The 20,714-nt window shown below is 40.8% G+C and overlaps 1 protein-coding gene across 3 annotated transcripts in view; it reads left to right on the top strand.

Moving 5' to 3' along the window:
* The window catches only part of GABRG2 (gamma-aminobutyric acid type A receptor subunit gamma2), a 118,017-nt gene that overhangs the window by 86,165 nt on the left and 11,138 nt on the right, over positions 1-20,714 (top strand). The window lies entirely within an intron of this gene.

Here is a 20,714-nt window from a genome sequence, read left to right on the forward strand (position 1 = left end):
CCTCAGGGAGTCTGCATTTGCTGCTTCCTCTGTGGAATGTTCTTGGACAGTTTTTGGCTGTGCTGGGTCTTTGTAGCTGTGCGAGGGTTTTCTCTAGTTGCGGCGAGCAGTGGCTACTCTTTGTAGTGGTGTGCGGGCTTCTCATTGCGGTGGCTTCTCTTGTTGTAGAGCATGGACTCTACAATGTGGCCTCAGGAGTTGTGGCACATGGATTTAGTTGCCCTGTGGCATGTGGGATCTTCCTGGACCAGGGATTGAACCCATAACCCCTGCATTGGCAGGCGGATTCTTAACCACTGGACCACCCAGGAAGTCCCCTTATGTTTTTCACTTGACAGCTGCTTTTTGTCCTTCATCATTCAGTAGAGATGAAGCAACCTCTGAGAATGTTTGCAACTCTCTTCCTTTATTCTCCTCTTTCATGACATTTATAACGAGCTACAAATCACCTGTTTATCTAGAGTGCATAAGTGGCACTCTGCACTGGGACGTTCTTATTTACTGTTGCATCATCAGTTCTTACCCCTGGGATAGGCTTATAACAGGTGATCAATAAACACTGGTTGCTATAAATCTATTTAATTCTCAGTAGTAATCTTCCTGAATTTTTTTATATTCGCTATTCTAAAATTCCAGATGTAATTCCCAGATATTATTCCCCTTTAAAATGTACCTCATTAGAATTCATCAGTAATGCTTTTAAATGATAAAAGAAAAAAAACTTAAGTATATACACAGAAGTAATGGAGATTAAGGGACCAAGATAGCTTGGAGCACCTAGATTCATATTAGGAATTATATTTAACAAAGTCATCAAATCACACACTGACAAACCTTTTGAATACGAATGTCATTTCTTTTGGCATGAAAGTCATCTCTTCACTACTGCCTATACTTGAGTTATTTGGGGTAAATGGCTCCCCCCCACCAAATTAAAACTATGCTAAAAATTCAGGTTATTATAGCTTCATATTATGATGTTTCAGTCCTCTTTATCTAATCACCTATATGACTTGCTTTAGAGTTTAAGACTAAACCTAAGCTTTTTGTAAGATTTTAGAATTAGGAATATTCTTACTCATCATGTAATGCAGCCACTGGAAGCTCACATCTTCAGACATGAGGAGTATTGAGGCGTGGCCTCAGTACTGGCCCCAAACCCCTGTATGAAGCTGGGCAGTAGGTGAAAACCTCGGGCTCAGTCACACAGGATAGAGTGTCAAGAGGAAAGACTCAAGAAACAGAAAACGTATGATATACTGTGCGAGCCAAAATGTTTGTTTGGGTTTTCCCAAAAGATGGCACAGCAAAACCTGAACAACTTTTTGGCCAACCCAATAATTTTACGTCGTGTCATGCTTTTGTTTAGAGCTTCAGAATTAAGCAGAAAAAAGGGAAACTCTTTTCTTACAACTGCTGGTCCAGCTTCCTGATTGCCCTTCCTTTCATGGGGATTAGCAAACATGTCTACATGCAAGCCAAGTCTCTCTTCTGCTTAGCTCTCCTGAATTTTCTTTCTTGGCTGAGAGACAGTGAGGAGCTATATTGATTACAGCTCAGATTTTCATCTGGGTCATTCAACCTACATTCAGCAAGTGGCATTCTTTTACTCGTAGAGGCAGAGAGATTCTGTCATCTCTCCCCGGAGGACAGTTGACTAAGTGTGGTGAGACTGTTTGTTGGCATCCCTTCCCTTGTACGGATTTGTTTTACATAACAGGATGCCACAGTTCTTCAAGGAAGAATGCTTAAAACTGCCCTGGCTTCTCTTCTCATGACATAGAGGAAGGAAGCATCAGCACTTGTAAAATACTTTTGCTCCAAGCCCAGCTCTCAGCAGGCAGATAATCAATTTTCCCCAAAGCGAACCTGCGCTCTCTTGTCTCTCTGCCTTCTTCCCCACTAACACGGAAGGTAAACTCTGACAGAAGAGGGACGGTGACCTTCCAGTTCTCTAGGAGGGGTGGGGGAGTGATGGGTCTTTCTTACTTTCCTCATTTATGAGATGAAAGAATTGAACAAGTTGAGGTCTAACATTGCAGATTTCTATGGTTTAGTTATTTTGCTATTGTTTCAATGTCATATACCCCCAAATCGGTGCAATGCCTTCACTGGAGATTCAGTATGAGAAAATTTCTGAGACTCAAGCTACTGGAATTTTATCTTTTAGATCTGACATTTTGTGCACCTGGATGTATAATTTTTAGTCTCTGAGTTCCAGCTATTGGCTAAATGAGATGGTGCTTACAGTTCCTTCCAATTTTAAATAATCTAAACTATATGCTATCTTTTTTTCTCTTAATACATATTTTACTTACTTTAAAGCAATAGTAGTTTAAAGGAATGATTTTAGAACTAGGGATGAAGGAAGTCTATTTATATTCTATTATCTATTTATCAGTGTCTTATCTTAGTAAGATCAATGACCAGACTATATAGGAGAACAATGAGGAAATGTGGACAATGTTTATGTTACCACAATTTTTTGATCTTTCTGCAGAAGGTTAGCTACACATAAGCTTGGTGACTTTGACACTGGGGTAGATAATAAATTGTCCACTAGGCTGACACATAGCAAAGAAAAAAAAAAAAAAAGAGGGATCATCTTTTTTGTAGAATATAAGTCCTAAAACATCACCAAGAATATCTTACCTAACTTTAACAAGGTTAAAGATACTAATATTTACTTTAAGGCAACTATTTCTAATTCGATAATGTCCTACAGCTGCAAACCAGTTTACAAATGTTTCCCATTACTCCTTCCAGGCCACAGGAAAAAAAAAACCATTCTGTGTTACAGAATTTACTGGGGGCAAATGAGTTATACATTAATGTTAATAAACTACAAAGTACACATCCTATAGAAACTGCTTGAAAAGAATGAGTAAAAAATTTTCTCCCTTCAAGAAGGCTGTAGATGGAAAGAAAGGGATTTCCATCTTCTCACTGTTTAATGCCAGATTCTAGTCGCTCACTTGCTCAGTCGTGTCTGACTTTGTGACCCCACGGATTGTAGTCCTCCAGGCTCCTCTGTCCATGGGATTTTCCAGGCAAGCATACTGGAGTGGGTTGCCATTTCCTTCTCCAGGGAATCTTCCTGACCTTCCTGAATGAAACCTGCATCTCTTGCATCTCCTGCAGGCGATTCCTTACTACTGAGTCACCTGGGATTCCAAGTGGGCTACAGTTTCATTAATGCCAACACCAATTCCTCCTTGGGAAATCTCTCCTGGTCAGCTGCCTAGGAGTTGTTACCTCAGTGCTGAAAGAACAATAGTGCTTAGCAAAGAATGTAACATTCTAGAATTAAGGATCATCATTCTTGTGCTTCTTTGCAAATCATAAAAGCAATTACAGCAAGGATTGGTTGACTGTAAATTTTATTCAGAAACTCAAACATAGGAAAGAAGAGAGAAAAATCTAACTAAATCTTTAATGCACGAAGCTATAGTTCAGTTTTACAACTCATAGTTTAGTTATTTAAATGACACACGAAACAGTTCTGGGGGGGTTGCAAATTGAGGGACCTAGCTCCTGGTGCAGGTGTCAACCTTGACCTTCAGGAAGAAGCTGCGCTCCTCAGAGCCCCACTTTCTCTTTGGTAAAATGAAGAGACTGGTCTGGTCTTTAAACTCTTTCAGCTCTGACACTGTAGGATCAAATCCCAATTCTAACTCAGCAGTGAAAGCACTGAAAACTCTCTATGTAAGGAGGCCGGGTTCAGTTTCGGTGAGCAGAACATTACACCATTGTTCTTGATGTTGATTAGACACGGAATACCATCTGCGGAAATAAAGCACGTGCCAACTCAAAAAAACCCACGTGGATTTGGACGGCTTTTGATAATCTCCTACATCACTCCTGCCATAGCAGAAATCAGATAGAAAGCAGATACCACATACCATAATTCACATGATCCTTCTTTCAGAGCAGTTGCTCCCAGAGGCCTATTTTGCTCAGAAACAAAATCCTCCTTTTCCCTGTGGGCAGAGAATGCTGGGCCTCAGCCCCCTAATCTAGACTGCCCTGTATAGAATGAAAAAGATGCAGCATTCCACGTGGACAACACATCAATGCTGGAATTCATTCTGTGGCATATAAACTGAAACCAAGACAGCCAGGAGGCCTGAATCCCAAATACAATCGGAAGTGGGTGTAGTTGCCGACCTTTTTCAAGCTTTCACATTACTTTTCTCAGTTACACAATCAAGTCCACAACAGGGGTGTTCTGGTGGACAGGCAGAGGCCATCATGCTGCCTGTGGAGGAGAGGCAGGGCAGAGGTGGACCCTTGCCTTGAAGGATTCTGCAGAGACTCATGCCCAGAGCTCAAGGCCTGCTGCCCTCCGGGGGCGGGGGGGCGGGGAACTTCTCTAACCTGGCTGCCCTGTGGCCTTAAGCTTTTGTCTATAACGGAGGTTTGTTAGGGGAAAGAAGTGAAGTTGCTTTCGATTTTATGACAGATGGAGAAAAACAGAAATACTACGGTAAATATAAATCAAAATGAAAAGCTCTATAGACAGTTAAATTCTCAAAGTCATAAGATTCTCTGAGTTATGTAAAGACATCTTTAAAAGAAAAAGGTAATAACTTTCAGGAACATGTATCAAGCACTTACTATATCTTAGTCTCTATCACAAACTCTATAGGAATCATTCTACTTAATCCTCATCACGACTCTGTGATTTAAGAGTGACTATCATCACTATGTTTCCATGTGGGAAAACAGACCAGAGACCTTAAATAACATGCTCAAGGTTATGGAGCAAATGAATATCCAACTAAGAAATAGCTAGTATTTTTTCTTTCTTTGCTTTTTCATGAAATGTCTTCATTCTTTCACTTTTTTTTTTTATTTTTTTTTTTTATTATTATTTTTTTCCAGTGGGTTTTGTCATACATTGATATCAATCAGCCATGGATTTACATGTATTCCCAATCCCGATCCCCCCTCCCACCTCCCTCTCCACCCGATTCCTCTGGGTCTTCCCAGTGCACCAGGCCGGAGCACTTGTCTCGTGCATCCCACCTGGGCTGGTGATCTGTTTCACCATAGATAGCATACATGCTGTTCTTTTGAAATATCCCACCCTCACATTCTCCCACAAAGTTCAAAAGTCTGTTCTGTATTTCTGTGTCTCTTTTTCTGTTCTGCCTATAGGGTTATCGTTATCACCTTTCTAAATTCCATATACATGTGTCAGTATGCTGTAATGTTCTTTATCTTTCTGGCTTACTTCACTCTGTATAATGGGCTCCAGCCAGCAATCCCACTTCTGGGCATACACACTGAGGAAACCAGATCTGAAAGAGACACGTGCACCCCAATGTTCATCGCAGCACTGTTTATAATAGCCAGGACATGGAAGCAACCTAGATGCCCATCAGCAGATGAATGGATAAGGAAGCTGTGGTACATATACACCATGGAATATTACTCAGCCATTAAAAAGAATTCATTTGAACCAGTCCTAATGAGATGGATGAAGCTGGAGCCCATTATACAGAGTGAAGTAAGCCAGAAAGATAAAGAACATTACAGCATACTGACACATGTATATGGAATTTAGAAAGGTGATAACGATAACCCTATAGGCAGAACAGAAAAAGAGACACAGAAATACAGAACAGACTTTTGAACTTTGTGGGAGAATGTGAGGGTGGGATATTTCAAAAGAACAGCATGTATGCTATCTATGGTGAAACAGATCACCAGCCCAGGTGGGATGCACGAGACAAGTGCTCCGGCCTGGTGCACTGGGAAGACCCAGAGGAATCGGGTGGAGAGGGAGGTGGGAGGGGGGATCGGGATTGGGAATACATGTAAATCCATGGCTGATTCATATCAATGTATGATAAAACCCACTGGAAAAAAAAAATAAAAATAAAATTTAAAAAAAGAAAAAAGAAAAAAAAAAAGAAAGCTGAGCACAGAAGAATTGATGCTTTTGAACTGTGATATTGGAGAAGACTCTTGAGAGTCCCTTGGACTGCAAAGAGATCCAACCAGTCCATCCTAAAGGAAATCAGTCCTGAATATTCATTGGAAGGACTGAGTTGAAACTGAAATTCTAATACTTTGGCCACCTGATGTGAAGAACTGACTCATTTGAAAAGACCCTGATGCTGGGAAAGATTGAAGGCGGGAGGAGAAGGGGACGACAGAGGATGAGATGGTTGGATGGCATCACCAACTCGATGGACATGGGTTTGGGTGGACTCTGGGAGTTGGTGATGGACAAGGAGGCCTGGTGTGCTGCAGTCCATGGGGTCGCAAAGAGTCAGACACGACTGAGCAACTGAACTGAATGACTTTTGACAGACATTTAAAAACTACCTTGAATATCACAAAATGTAAAACTTCCTGGTTGAGAGAATTCCAGTAGGAAGGAACAAAAAAAAGAAAACAGAACCTTTAAAATTCAGTGCTTGGGCACAGAGCAAAGAGCAAGTGAAGTCAAGTTCTTAAGCCTACAATTGTGCAGAGTATCCCCAGGAGTGATTTGACATCTTGGGGAACATTTTGTGATCTGACCTTTTGCAATCACTGCCTGCAGTTGCCTGAATTCAGATGTTCTTTTTCCAACTGCTTTAAAAGTCATTTTAGAAAGCTTGGTATTCTGGTAACATTAGGTTTCTCAGCCTCTGTGGAGTCATTTTTTAAAGCAAATGTCAATGCCTGGGTTAGACTCATCAGGTATGGATGGCTTCAAAGGCAAAGTTATGCTAGGCCCATTGAAAGAGGGAAAAAATTGAAAAAATAAAGAATTTTTGCTTGCTTATTTCTCCAGAAGAGCTTTCTGGGTTCTGACATATAAAAGTCAAAGTGAAAGTTGCTCAGTCGTGTCCAACTCTTTGCGACCCCATGGACTGTAGCCTACCAGTCTCCTCTGTCCATGGAATTTCCCAGGCAAGAATACTGAGTTAGTTGGCATGCCCTCCTCCAGGGAATCTTCCCAACCCAGGGATCGAACCCAGCTGTCCCACATTGCAGGTGGATTTTTCACTAGCTGAACCACAAGGGAAGCCCATGAATACTGAAGTGGGTAGCCTATACCTTCTCCAGTGGATCTTTCTGACCCAGGAATCGAACTGGGGTCTAACCTGGCCTTTGTATCTACAATGAGCGGCTAAGCCACATAATTATCAATATTTCCCTTTGTTTCTTGACTTAGAAACTGTTTGTGAGGTGCATTCATATATTCAGCAGAGTTCAAATATCATCTTCATTGCTGGTAGTATTGGTTTAGAGGATGAATTTGTAATCACACTTGGGATTCTTACTATATTTCATCCAAATCTAATCTTTGGTATTAACCAACTCACAGGAGAGGTGCGTGGGTAAGACCAGCATACTTGCTTAACTGCACACTGGCTCCAACTGCATCCCTATAGTAGGGACGGAGATAAAGCTCTAGATCAACCTCTAAAGATCAGTCTATTGCTTAACTCAGGATATCTAAGCAAATGGAGAGCAGACAAAAGTGATTGTTAGAAGGAAACACAGGTCAGGAAATTGTGTAACTGTCCCAATTTCATCAACCAGAGTACATAGAATGAAAAATTTGGGAAGAAGTCACAGGGGAATCTTTTCTTTCCAGAACTTCTGAAAGAGTGGAAATTCCTATGTAACAGGTCAGGAAAAAGTGATAGAAGACAGAAACTGACTGATGACTGCTAAAGACTTCATTCCCAGGGACTCAATTCTGAACCATGCCTTTTCCTGCTGGAAAATACTCCTTCCAAAGATCACAAATAGGATTTCTACTCATTTCCTGAGAAGTATCATCTCATCATTTCTATGCCAGAGTGACAAAATATAACATACTGGCTCCCTTTCTGTGGCTCTGAGATTATAAATATGACAACTCAAGTTGTTGCTGTTCAGTTGCTAAGTAGTACCTGACTCTTTGCCATCCCATGGATTGCAGCACACCAGGTTTCCCTGTCCTTTACTAGAGCTTGCTGAAACTCAAGTCCATTGACTCAGTGATGCCCTCCAGCCATCTCATCCTCTGTCGTCCCCTTCTCCTCCTGCCCTCAGTCTTCCCCAGCATCAGAGCCTTTTATTGAGTTGGCTCTTGGCATCAGGTGGTCAAATTACTGGAGCTTCAGCTTCAGCATCAGTTCTTCCAGTGAATATTCAGGATTGATTTCCTTTAGGACTGACTGGTTGCAAGGAACATAAAGTCCTTCCTCAGCTAGCATGTACCTAAGGTTGGCTGGAAGTAAATGACTGCATCGTTCTCAGGATTTCTCAGATTTCCACTGATACCTCCATTAAACCAGTCTAATTTTCTTATCAGAGTTGACAGACAGATATGACTCCTGTATGGTATGTGTTCATTATTGGTATCTCTCTTCTGAGCTATTAAAAATATTCTAGTCAGTAACATAAAGCCAGGAGAACTGGAATAGAAATTCATGTTGAAAAATTTTCCCTGAAATGAGACTTCTCAAAAAGATAGATTGTGAGATCTGGTGGTATCACAATAATACTCTACATAAGAAGTAACCACACATAAATGGGCATTTTGTTACCTTTGTCTCTCAAGCCATGTTACTATATAATTTATCTGTACTTCAGAGTCCAAGCTGGACGGAAAAGAATATGCAATCTTTGTGACACAAATTTTGCGAACTATATTAAAATGATGGCATCAGTAGTTTTGGTGAATATGTTAAAGGTCACATGAGCAAGAACAAGGTTGCCTGCTTTACTATCATTCCTCACAGTTACAGGTAGCCTTCTAACAAAAGCTACAAAAAAGAGAAAACCACTGAACAGGAAGCTTATCTACCAATGTCATAGAAGCTGTTTGGTAAGACAACTGTCCTCAGGAAGCTCATTTCTACCTCATCTATACATTGTCTCTGAAAGTTTACAAAAGACCTTTCCTATCATTAAAAATATGGTTTTTCACTGGAGCCTTGGTGGTGGGTGTGATTATCCCTATTTTACTGGGAGAATTTGAACAACTTACCCAAATCCCTGCACCTGGTAATGACATCTCTAGTACTTAAATTCTGGGACTGGATCCTGTATATTTTCTGCTACAGTGAACGACTCTGCCCTTATGTGAAACATGTTTTAGTATCTAGTCAGATGTTTGTAGGAGTTAGATTTAATTATGCTGGGACACTGCATTTCCTTTAGATGGATCAGAGTAGCAAGTGCATTCATTTGTGTCTTCAGCTTTAGCATTCTGAGCCAGATTTATATTTACATAAATCCCAAGGTGGATTCACTTGCTGCATTGTTGGAATTTGATGATGGGCTCAAAATTACAAAATCCACACTAAGCTAAGAATCAGCAGTGGCTTTTTCAGAGGGTTAGGAAGAGGAGCTGTTACAGTAAATCTCCTACATACAAACCTTCAAGTTGTGAACTCTGAAGATGCGAACGTCCACCTGGTTCCAGCAAAGAGCCAGGACCTGTGCCATCAATGGCAGGCATGAAATTGCAGCTTGCCCTCTGTCCGTCCCCTGTGCACCAGCTGTTGTCCTGTACATTTTAAGGCACTGTACTGCAAGATTAAAAATGTTCTATTTTTGTTTATTTAATGTATTATTTCTGAGAAGTGTTATAAACCTATTACAGTACAGTACTATACAGTTGACTGTGTTAGTTGGATATCCAGGCTAACTTTTTCAGACTTAGGAACAAACTGAACTTATGAACACGCTTTCAGGACAGAACTTGTTCATATGCAGGGGACTTACTGTACAGTAATAAAAAGTGTTCTATTAAAAGAGAAAAAGAACTGAGATCCTAGCAATTACCTGGATCCCGTGTGAATCTAGAGAAAACCACTGCTGATTTTGGATGGGTGCCGCAGTAAGCAGCAGTTTGCAGCAAGCAGCAGAGAGCGGCAGCTGGAGCAGTCTTGGCTTCCCAGCCTGGGAATCCTAATCACTGGACCTCAGGGACCAGCAGTGGGGCTAAGGGTCCCTAGCCTTCACCTGCCTAGTCAAGAACAAATTCAGGTGAGGAGGCAGAGGGTAAAGAGGAAAGTAAAAAGTTTATTGAAAAGAAAATTAGATGCGGAAAGGCCCACAGCAGGCAAGTTCAGAGAGAGAGAATCCTAGCTTTGGGAAGTTTAAATACTTTATAAAGGGTCAGTTTTCTGGGTCTTTGTCTTCCCTCAGGCCAATCATCTTGCTTTGTCCCAGTTCAAAAGCATCAGTTCTTCAGTGCTCAGTCTTCTTTATTGTCCACTCTCACATCCATACGTGACTACTGAAAAAACCATAGCTTTGACTAGATGGACCTTTGTCAGCAAAGTGATGTCGCTGCTTTTTAATATGCTGTCTAGCTTGTCATAGCTTTTCTTCCAAGGAGCAAGCGCCTTTTAATTTCATGGCTGTAGTCACCATTTGCAGTGATTTTGGAGCCCAAGAAAATAAAGTCTATCACTGCTTCCATTGTTTCCACATCTATTTGCCATGAAGTGATGGGACCGGATGCCATGATCTTCCTTTTTTGAAAGCTGAGTTTTTTAAGTCAGCTTTTTCACTCTCCTCTTTCACCTTTATCAAGAAGCTCTTTAGTTCCTCTTCACTTTCTGCATTAAGGGTGGTGGTATCTGCATGTCTGAGGTTATTTATATGTCTCCTGGCAATCTTGATTCCAGCTTTATACAGCCTGGAATTTCACCTGATGTACTCTGCATATAAGCTAAATAAGCAGCATGACATACTTGACATACTCCTTTCCCAATTTTGAGGCGGTCCATTGTTCCATGTCCTGTTCTAACTAGTGCTTCTTGACCTGCATATAAGTTTTGCAGAAGGCAAGTAAGGTGGTCTGGTATTCCCATCTCTTTAAGAATTTTCCACAGTTTGTTGTGATCCACATAGTCAAAGGCTTTACCATAGTCAATGAAGCAGATGTTTTCTTTTGGAATTCTCTTGCTTTTTCTTTGATTCAACAGATGTTGGCAATTTGATCTCTGGTTCCTCTGCCTTTTCTAAATCCAGCTTGAACATGTGGAAGTTCTTGGTTCACATACTGTTGAAGCCTAGCTTGGAGAATTTTGAGCATTACTTTGCTAGCATGTGAAATGAGTTCATTTGTGTGATAGTTCGAAAGTTCTTTGTCATTGCCCTTTTTTGGGATTGGAATGAAAACTGACCTTTTCCAGTCCTGTGGCCACTGCTGAGTTTTCCAAAGTTGCTGGCACATTGAGTGCAGCATTTTCACAGCATCGTCTTTTAGAATTTGAAATAGCTCAGGTGAAATTCAGTATGCATACTGATGGATCTCAAAGTGAATGCTTCTGGGAGGAGCAAGACTCACTTTGACCTGGAATTATCCCCTGACTTTTGACTCCATAGAGACTTTTCGTGCTTGTGTTGTGTCTCCCTCATCCTTTACTTAGACAGGGTTTTGGCCTCTCTTTGTCCTTGCCATGATTATTTCCTTGAGGTGTTTACAAGAGACAAAGACTGGCTATTTACCCTGTTTCTGTTATTACTTCCCTTTTGGAGAACAAACTGAAGGCTGATTATAAATTCCTTGGCAGAGCCCACCTATCTCCTGCCTCAGGAAATGCAGAGAGGAGACTGGCCGATTGTGAAATTCCAACCTGGAGCCTGTCTATCACCTATCGCACTACCTGGAGGCTTTGCAAATACTGAGCTTCCTTTCATCTAGAGCTATTCTCCAGAAGGAAAATTCTAGAATGGTTGTTGTGTTAGTCTGGAATTCTAGACAAATGAGTTTCCATTCTCTTAAAAGTAACAGGTCTATTATACAAGGTTTAAAAGCAAATGAAAGGAATTTTTCTTGTTGTGGTTGGGGCTCCTAGTCATCCATACCAGCTTTCTATATTAACCCTATTCAGTAATTGTTCCACTTCCTGTTTTGCTTTATCCCACTTTCTGTTTTGCGTTATCTCCATGATCCTCACCACCGGCTCAAAATGGGCAGGCTGTTTACTCCAAAAAGAGTATTGGTTTGGGAGGCAGGAGCCTTGGGTCTGCAACTCTGTCTTTTTCAGTGGATCTCAATTGTTTAACCTGTGAGAGGATAGAATTGATTGGCATGAATAAATGCTAGGCCCTTTTCTAATTTTTATTCTCTTCTGAATGTTTAGTAGCATTTCTTTTCTGCTTATATGTGCCAGAATGGTGTTAATTATTTCCATAGATTAAACCGGGCTTCCCTGATAGCTCAGTTGGTAAAGAATCCACCTGCAATGAAGGATACCCTGGTTCGATTCCTGGGTTGGGAAGATCTGCTGGAGAAGGGACAGGCTGCCCACTCCAGTACTCTTGGGCTTCACTTGTGGCTCAGCTAGTAAAGAATCTGCCTGCAGTGTGGGAGACCTGGGTTTGATCCCTGGGTTGGGAAGATCTCCTGGAGGAGGGAAAGACTACCCACTCCAGTATTCTGGCCTGGAGAATTCCATGGACTGCATTTCTTCTATGCTTATACATGCCAGAATTTTGTTAATTATTTTCCATAGATTAAACTACTTTGTACTCATAACTGAAATTAATGGACATTTTATTGTGTACCAGGAACTTACCAAGCACACTATATATGTTAATTATTTTTATGTTCATGATAACCCTGTGAGGTATAGTCTCTTATCATTTCTCTACTTGCCCAAAATTACATAACCAGTGAGTGACTGGACTAGAACCTTTGAGCCCAGCCTAACACCACAGTTCTTGCAGTGGACACTTTTGATGTCCCCTCTTTCACCTCACCTACTCTAAGCTGGTGCACCCCATTGTCCAGGTGCTACAAAGTTTGGGATGCTAACAGTGTATCCCTGTCCCCTTCTCTGGAGAATGTCCTTGAGCAACGTAGGGCCATCTGAACTTGGAGATTCAGACCACCCCACCTCAGCCTGTGGAAGACAAGCGACTGCCACTCTGGCCTCAAGTGGCCCTAACTCTGCTTGGGCACGTTGTGCCAGAACCTCCTGGAAGCTCTCCTGCTAGGGCTGAAGCAAATCCATGCTTTGCAGGTGCTCCCTGCCCCTGTGTGCTTTCCTCATCCTCCAGCAGCTGAGCCCCCAAACGTCCCCCCGGCAGGAATTCTGGACTTCTCCTTGCTTTGGACTTGAAGTGTCTCCTGTTCTTCACGACAACCCTGTGCGCCCATTCCTCAGTGGAGAAGTCAGAGGAAGTCTTGAAAAGATTGATTTAGCCAGGGAAAATAGTTACAAGTTACACTTTTTATTTTTCATTGTATTTTCCCCAATTGCTATGTTGTTCTTTTTCATCACCATATGAGCTTGAACAAGCAACAGGTTAAATAATAATGGTCAAGTTTTGAAAGGAAAACACACCTGTTAGACTTCATGTGGAAGACACTGACAGCTCTTTCCACAGCCAAGCCCCTTTGTCCTTTTCTCTCCCTAATTGCATCTGGTTGAAAAACTCAAATCACCAATTGATTCTCTAATAAGCTTTATGCAACCACTCTGATGTGGCTGATTTTCCTTCATTTCTTCTTGGCAAGCAGTCAGGGCTGCTAACAGCTCTCTGTGACCTTATATCTACATTGCTGGAGATTAAGTTCACCAGGGTATCCAGAAAGAAATATCTCCAGAAGCAATCATTGCTAAGGTAAAATTTAGTATTTTAAAAGCCCACCTTGATTTCTGCCCTGGTCTTAATGCTTTGGGTGTATAGTTCACCCATGATATTTTTCATGGCCGTATGAGCTAAAACATTTATTCATTTGACAAATAATTGTTGGATTCCTTCTGTGTGTACCAGTACTGTACTAGATACTGAAGAGTAATAGCGACAGTTACTTCGTGGAGTGCATGGATTAATTATAATCTAGAGTGTAATTCAAGATTCACACAAATCACATACTTCCTAGCAAGATCAGCACTATGAGAGTCCTATGGTGCTGTGAGATCTTACTGAGAACATCTGACCTACTAAGGGCTTCTCGGATGATGGGATACATTAATTTACATCTGAAGAAAGAATGGAGTTAAGTAGAGATGGAGATATTAGACTCTGAGCTGAGGGAGCCAGCATGTGAGAAGACTCTGGGGTAAGAGGTGTGTGTGTGTGTGTGTGTGTGCGCGCTCAGTTGTGTCTGAGCTGAGGGAGCCAGCATGTGAGAAGACTCTGGGGTAAGAGGTGTGTGTGTGTGTGTGTGCGCTCAGTCGCTCAGTTGTGTCTGACCCTTTGTGATCCCATGGACTGCAGCCCAGCAGTCCATGGGATTTTCCAGGCAAGAATACTGGAGCCAGTTGCCATTTCCTGCTCCAGGGGATCTTGCTGATCCAGGCATCGAACCCTGTCTCTCGTGTTTCTGTCTCCTGCGTTGGCAGGTGGATTCTTTACCGCTGCGCCACCTGGTGAGGGGTAGCAGGAGCTGTAAGAACCCCAGCTGGAGTGTAAAGAAATACTATTTAAGATGAAGCTGGAGGGTAGTCAGAGAAATGCCGTAAGAACTCCTACAGGACAAGCTAGAAACTTTTAATTTAGCTTTTAACATCAATGGGCAACAATGAAAGGGTCTGGAGATATAAGTGAATCATATGATTGGAGATGTGGAGAGTGTTTCAGAAATTGAAGACAACATAGGCAAATGAGAACAAAAGAATGAACAGTATCCCTTGGAAGTGCAGAAGGTATATCAGGTTGGGTGGGCATAAAATGGAGAGATTATGAATAGTGGGAGATACAACTGGGATGGTTCATTGTGGATCTGGGCAAAGTAGACTAGAATCATGTGTTGAGTAGTATGGATTTTATTCCAAAAAACTTGGAAGGGAATGGCATGAGCATAAATGCCTTCTAGAAATATTAGCTTAGACCAGCACTATCTAATTGAGCTTTCTATCATTTAGTAACTTTTATAATCTCTTCTAATATAATACTCACTGAAAGTATTAGTCCCTCACAGGTGTCTCACTCTTTGTGACTATAGCCCGCCAGGCTCCTCTGTCTACGAGGTTCTCCAGGCAAGAATACTGGAGTGGGTTGCCATTCCCTTCTCCAGGGGATCTTACCGACCCAGAGGTTGAACTCAGGTCTCCTGCATTACAGGCAGATTCTTTACCATCTGAACTACTAGGGAAGCCCATAGTACTCACTAGCTCTAAATAAATATTAAAACACTTGAAATATTGGCTTGATCAACTGAAGGAATGGAGTTTTAAATTTAATTTTAGCTTTTACTTAAGATTGCTACCACCTAGCACAGGTCTAGTCACAGTATGGGATGTGTGTGCAGTGTATGCTGGTGCTGGGGGTGGTTGGAAGGCTGGAATGAGTAAAAAGGATTAAAGAGAGAAGCTAGGAATCTGGGTGGAGAAGAAAATGGCAACCCACTTCAGTATTCTTGCCTGAGAGTCCTGTGGGGTCACACAGAGTCGGGCACAACTGAAGTGACTTAGCATGCATGCATGCATTGGAGAAGGAAGTGGCAACCCACTCCAGTGTTCTTGCCTGGAGAATCCCAGGGATGGAGGAGCCTGGTGGGCTGCCGTCTATGGGGTCACACAGAGTAGGACATTACTGAAGCGACTTAGCAGCAGCAGGAATCTGGGAGAGATACGATGTCAGGAAGAATAAAGACAGGAAAATCATAGAGGTGTGAAATGAAACTATTTATTTTGCTTAGGGCCTTGGGAACATGAAGGGAATGATGAGGGAGAGAAACCTAGATTAAATTTCAAATTACAGATAGCCTTGCAGGCCATTCTAAGGAGTTTGGACTATCTGTGAAGAGAGTGGATCTCTTTAAGGTTTGTGAAGATTAACATTATTTAAGCAGAACTTTTAGAAATATGCTTGCCAGAAACTTCATCTAATCAGGGTGTATAAGATAAACTAACAGCTATGTTTTATCTAGTCTTTGGGCCATGGGGTAGGGCTTCCCAGGTGGTGCAGTGGTAAAGAATCCGCCTGCCAATGCAGGAGACACCGCATGCCATGGAGCAATGATGCTGTATTCCTACGGCGTTCTTAGCCAGAGGACTGCCTGATGGCAAGGGTTACAGCTTAGTTGTTTTGCCCTCCCTTGACCTCCAAGGACCTAGCTGCTGGAAAAATGTTGAGTGTCATTTCAGAAGAGTTGCAGGCCTAAGCCATGCCTGGGAATGGTGGGCGAGTGATGGATGCAGAATACTTAGGGGTGGCATGCATTGAAGTAGGAAGAAGGCAATGGCACCCCACTCCAGTACTCTTGTCTGGAAAAGAGGAGGAGGAGGAGGAGCCTGGTAGGCTGCAGTCCGTGGGGTCGCTAAGAGTCGGACATGACTGAGCGACTTCACTTTCACTTTTCCCTTTCATGCATTGGAGAAGGAAATGGCAACCCACTCCCAGGGAGAATCCCAGGGACGGGGGAGCCTGGTGGGCTGCCGTCTATGGGGTCACACAGAGTCGGACACGACTGAAGTGACTTAGCAGCAGCAGCAGCATAGAAGTAAGCAGCGTGATTAAATTTGAAAGTTTTTTCTCTTCCACTATGCTCTATTCCACTAGGCACATACACTCAGGGACTGGGATTCTGCCCAAGGGCTGGGAATTCTATTCATACTTCTGGGCACAGAGCAAACCTTGAAAAAAAGACTTGGTGCCAAACGAAAGGCAATATTTAAAAACCATTTTTTCTATAGTGCTTATTCCAAATACAGAGAAGTAAAATGCATTTTATATGCTTCCAGGTTACCTTTCAGTTTATATCAGTGTACACCCCTACCAAGAGTATATAGCTTTGCTCTTCATTCACATTTTGTGGTACTGGAAATTACCAGTTTATTTTTTCCCAATATTATAGACTAAAAAGGAAATACTATTATTTTACTTTGCATTTCACTGATCACTAATGCAGTTGAGAATCTTTCTTTATATTTAGTGTCTATGAATTGTTCATTCATTTTTTTAGCCCAGTTAAAAATGTGGGTCTCTCTCTCAATAATTAATGAGAATTACTTACATATCAGTGACATTAGCCTTTGCTTTATTCAAATGCAGTATTTTGCCTTTCAAAATTATTTAAAGAAGTACAATACAGTTCTAAACATGATATACTCATATTTTTTTCTCCTTTATGCCTTCTGTATTTTATGTTGTGCTTTGACAAAGCGTCTTCCACACTAGGATTATGGTGTTCTCTTACATTTCTTTCTTGGGTGGTATTTATAATCATGCTTAAATCTGGATCTTCAATACATCTCGAATTTACTTTTGTGTGTTAGGTGAGGTATAGATCTAATTTCAGAGAACCCTTTTCCCCAAATGAAAACTCTCCTACCTTCCTGTGGTCAACACCAGCCCTGTGGAAACAGGCCTCAGATTCAAGTGTTTAACAAGGAGTGATAAAGGAAAATTCACTGCATTGTCTCAACACCTGTCTCTCTGAGTTGTAGAAGAGATGAAATAATATTGTTCTCATTTAATCCATTTAATTTAGAATCAGTCTGTGAGGCTTCATAGATCATAGTTTCCATGTTACCTAATTTAGTGCTCTTTGCATAAAAGTGATTAAAAATATTTATTGACAAAAAAGACACTAGAGAGAGGAAAGTAGAGTATATCAACACTAATTATCCTTTCAAAATTAATCCAGTAGAGTAATATATACTCTATTCAACTATATTTAAGTGGAGTAAGAATCATGGGAGAGGAACCAGGTGAAATCTTGGGTTTTTTCACCACTTTGACAAAATGTTTAGGAGCTTTAAAGAAAATAAATGTGAACTATTCAGCCCAGTGTCTGCACATAGTAGGCCCTCATTACTTGAAAACAGTTTTATTATTTCCTGCATTCAGGAGGAGCAGATGTCTTATCATGGAATCAAGTTTTGACAAGGAGGTAGTTTCATGTATAAGAGCCTAAACACTCCAAAAATTTTGAATTTTAAAGCTTTCAAGTTGTTAATATGACAGACAACTAAAAAAAATAATTTTTGAAGTCCATTATTCACTGACATTGCTCTCTTCCTAAAACTAGACATAAGAATCTTACAAAAAATAACGGGCATTAATGGGTGTTATTCAAATGATATGTCTTCTCAATCATAGCCGGTGTCTGCTGCTGCTAAGTCACTTCAGTCGTGTCCGACTCTGTGCGACCCCATAGACGGCAGCCCACCAGGCTCCGCTGTCCCTGGGATTCTCCAGGCAGGAACACTGGAGTGGGTTGCCATTTCCTTCTACCTTCTTAATTAGGAAAAAAACAGGGACCCAAACTAATTTTTTTAAGATGCTATGGCTTTAAGTATCATGTTAGAATAAATCAACAGAATAAATTTGAAGTGGCTGAAATAACCACCTTTGACTTGGTGGGCATTTAAATTTTTGGACTTGGGGAAATCACTGATGCGGCACTTTCAGGGGATTTGATTTTATAGGCTTCTCATCCTGAGAGTTTTTAAAAATACAAAAAGTGATGTAGCCTTAGAGATAAGACAGATGTCAGGCTGTCACTGTGAAGCTGCTTGGCTTTTAAATGGCCTGTTCCCAAGTTTGAATCCGTAATCTAGTGATAGAAAAGCTTCGGATTTGTTGGCAAAGATGAAAGATGCTCAAAAGCTATTACCTTAAAATAGGAATTGATAGATAAATAGGCTAGGGAAGTCAAGATTCTGACCTAAAGGGAAGTGGAGAATTGAATTGAGATAATTATCTGTTAACTTGAGGCAAAATTAAAGTTCACCTTTAAAAGAGTCAGATCATTAATGCCAATGTGTAGATTCTCATTTACTTGCATGATAGGCAGTAAAAAGATGTTACTAAAATTGTCTAGATTTATTTAAAATATTATAATTTGCATGCAGAGAAGTCTCAAGGACTTGAAAAATTAGGGAGAAAAAGTGCCCCCGAATATGATTATTTAAAAAGAAACCCTTTCTTTCCTTGTGTTTCTTAGGTAGAATAAGAAACTTACATTTGCCTCTGGTATTGTGGTCCAAGAAACATGAAAGAAAAAGACAGACACTAATAGAGATCATCTCCAATTAAATATCTTTATAATAAATAGAGGCAGGCTGTAATTGAAGAATATTCTAGATTAGAACAAAAGCAGAGACCAAACAAATATATGAAATGCTATGACTTTGAATAGCCTAAATCCAAATAAGTCAACGCAGAGAAGCATCATCTCAGGGAACTAACACAAATCTATCTATGATCAATAAGAAAATTCCTACCTTTAACTTTTCAAAGAGAATTGCTAAATAACGGCTAATTACTGCTCTCAGAGCAGGAACTGTGTGTTCTAATGGGAGCTTAATTCCATAATTAGTATCTGGGTCACTGTCACTGCCTTAACTAGGCCTGACTCAGACAAGTGATGGTCTGTCAGTCCACCGAAGGGCAGTGTTAGGAAGTAATCATAGCCCCACTTAGGAAATACCCCAGGGTTAGCAGAGCAGCTTTACTTCCTTGGAGAGTACCCAGTGAAGGGTCTTCTGTCTCAGCAGCTTAGAAGAATGTGGAGTGAAGCTGGAGAGAGGGAAGGAAGGAGTGGGCCAAGTAGTAATAACTCACTCAGCTCAGTCAGTCTTCTCTTTAGAAGCATGAAGCTTCTAAAGTGCCTTATTTTCAAATCAGATTTAAATCATCTAAGTAGAGAAACACAGACATGAAGTCAAGTAATTAAAATAAAAACTCATGATCTAGATTTCACTGTCCATTTATTTTAGGACAAATTATAAGGAAGGAAGAAGCAACATTTGAAAAGTAGTCTCATGTGTCGCCTCACATTAAGAGAGCAGATACAGTCTTTGAAAGTGATGTTCTCTTACATCAGTCTGAGCTATAAGTACAATCTGGTATATACAAGTACTTCATAGTTTGTACTGTAAAGTACTATATAGCACACCAGGATGCACTATAAAGAAGCATATAGTAACTGAGGTGTGTCTAGGATATTTTCTAACTTCAAAAATTAAAATTTCAAAAAATTTCACTTGGAAGTGAAAACAATGCATGTATCATGGTCTTAACAAATTACAGAGACTTGGGACTGTGTCACATTACATTGTTCTCATGCATAGCTGTATAGTTATTCTTGGATTGCTTAATTACTCTACTCTCTGGAATATTTACATAAATTCCTTTATAACCAAAATGTTCCAAAATACAACTTCCTGACTTTTGGTTTCTTTCTTTACAGTTAAATATATAAATACGTTGTTCATGTAATCATGTACTCACCAATGTTACTGAGTGCCTGCCTGGAATCCAGTGGGATGCTAAGTGTAGTGAGGGGCAGGGAAAGGCTAGGGTAAGCTCAGTCTGTGGACTCATGGAGATACAAGCTAACAGTGAGACAGATGTTACAAAGCAACCACAGGGATGAACAATAAATTACAGACTGAAGCAGCTGTTATAAAGGAAAACCACTCAATTCAACAGAAACATGAGAAAACGTCTCAGCACAGGAATCTGGTTATAAACTGAGTGAATAGTCATCTATTAGTTTCAAGCACAAGGGTGATTCTCTGGTTTATATGGAGAAAGGTCCTGAGAACAAGAGGAAAATGTAACAAATCTGAGAATTCATTGCAGGAAAGAGAGGCATGGGGTAAAAACAAAGATTCCCCTACCTCTGCACCAAATTAAAAAAACTTTACATTGTGTGCATTAAGTAGGCGGGGACAGCAAAATTAAAAATCACCTGAAAGAAGAAAATACGAACAATATGCTCAAAGATATTTCCTTTCATCTAGTAGTCACGTTACTTCTTAAAGGATCAGAATTCAGTACAGGCTGGGTATTTT

The sequence above is a fragment of the Dama dama genome, chromosome 9 (assembly GCF_033118175.1).
Source record: "Dama dama isolate Ldn47 chromosome 9, ASM3311817v1, whole genome shotgun sequence".
In the NCBI taxonomy this organism is placed as follows: Eukaryota; Metazoa; Chordata; class Mammalia; order Artiodactyla; family Cervidae; genus Dama; species Dama dama.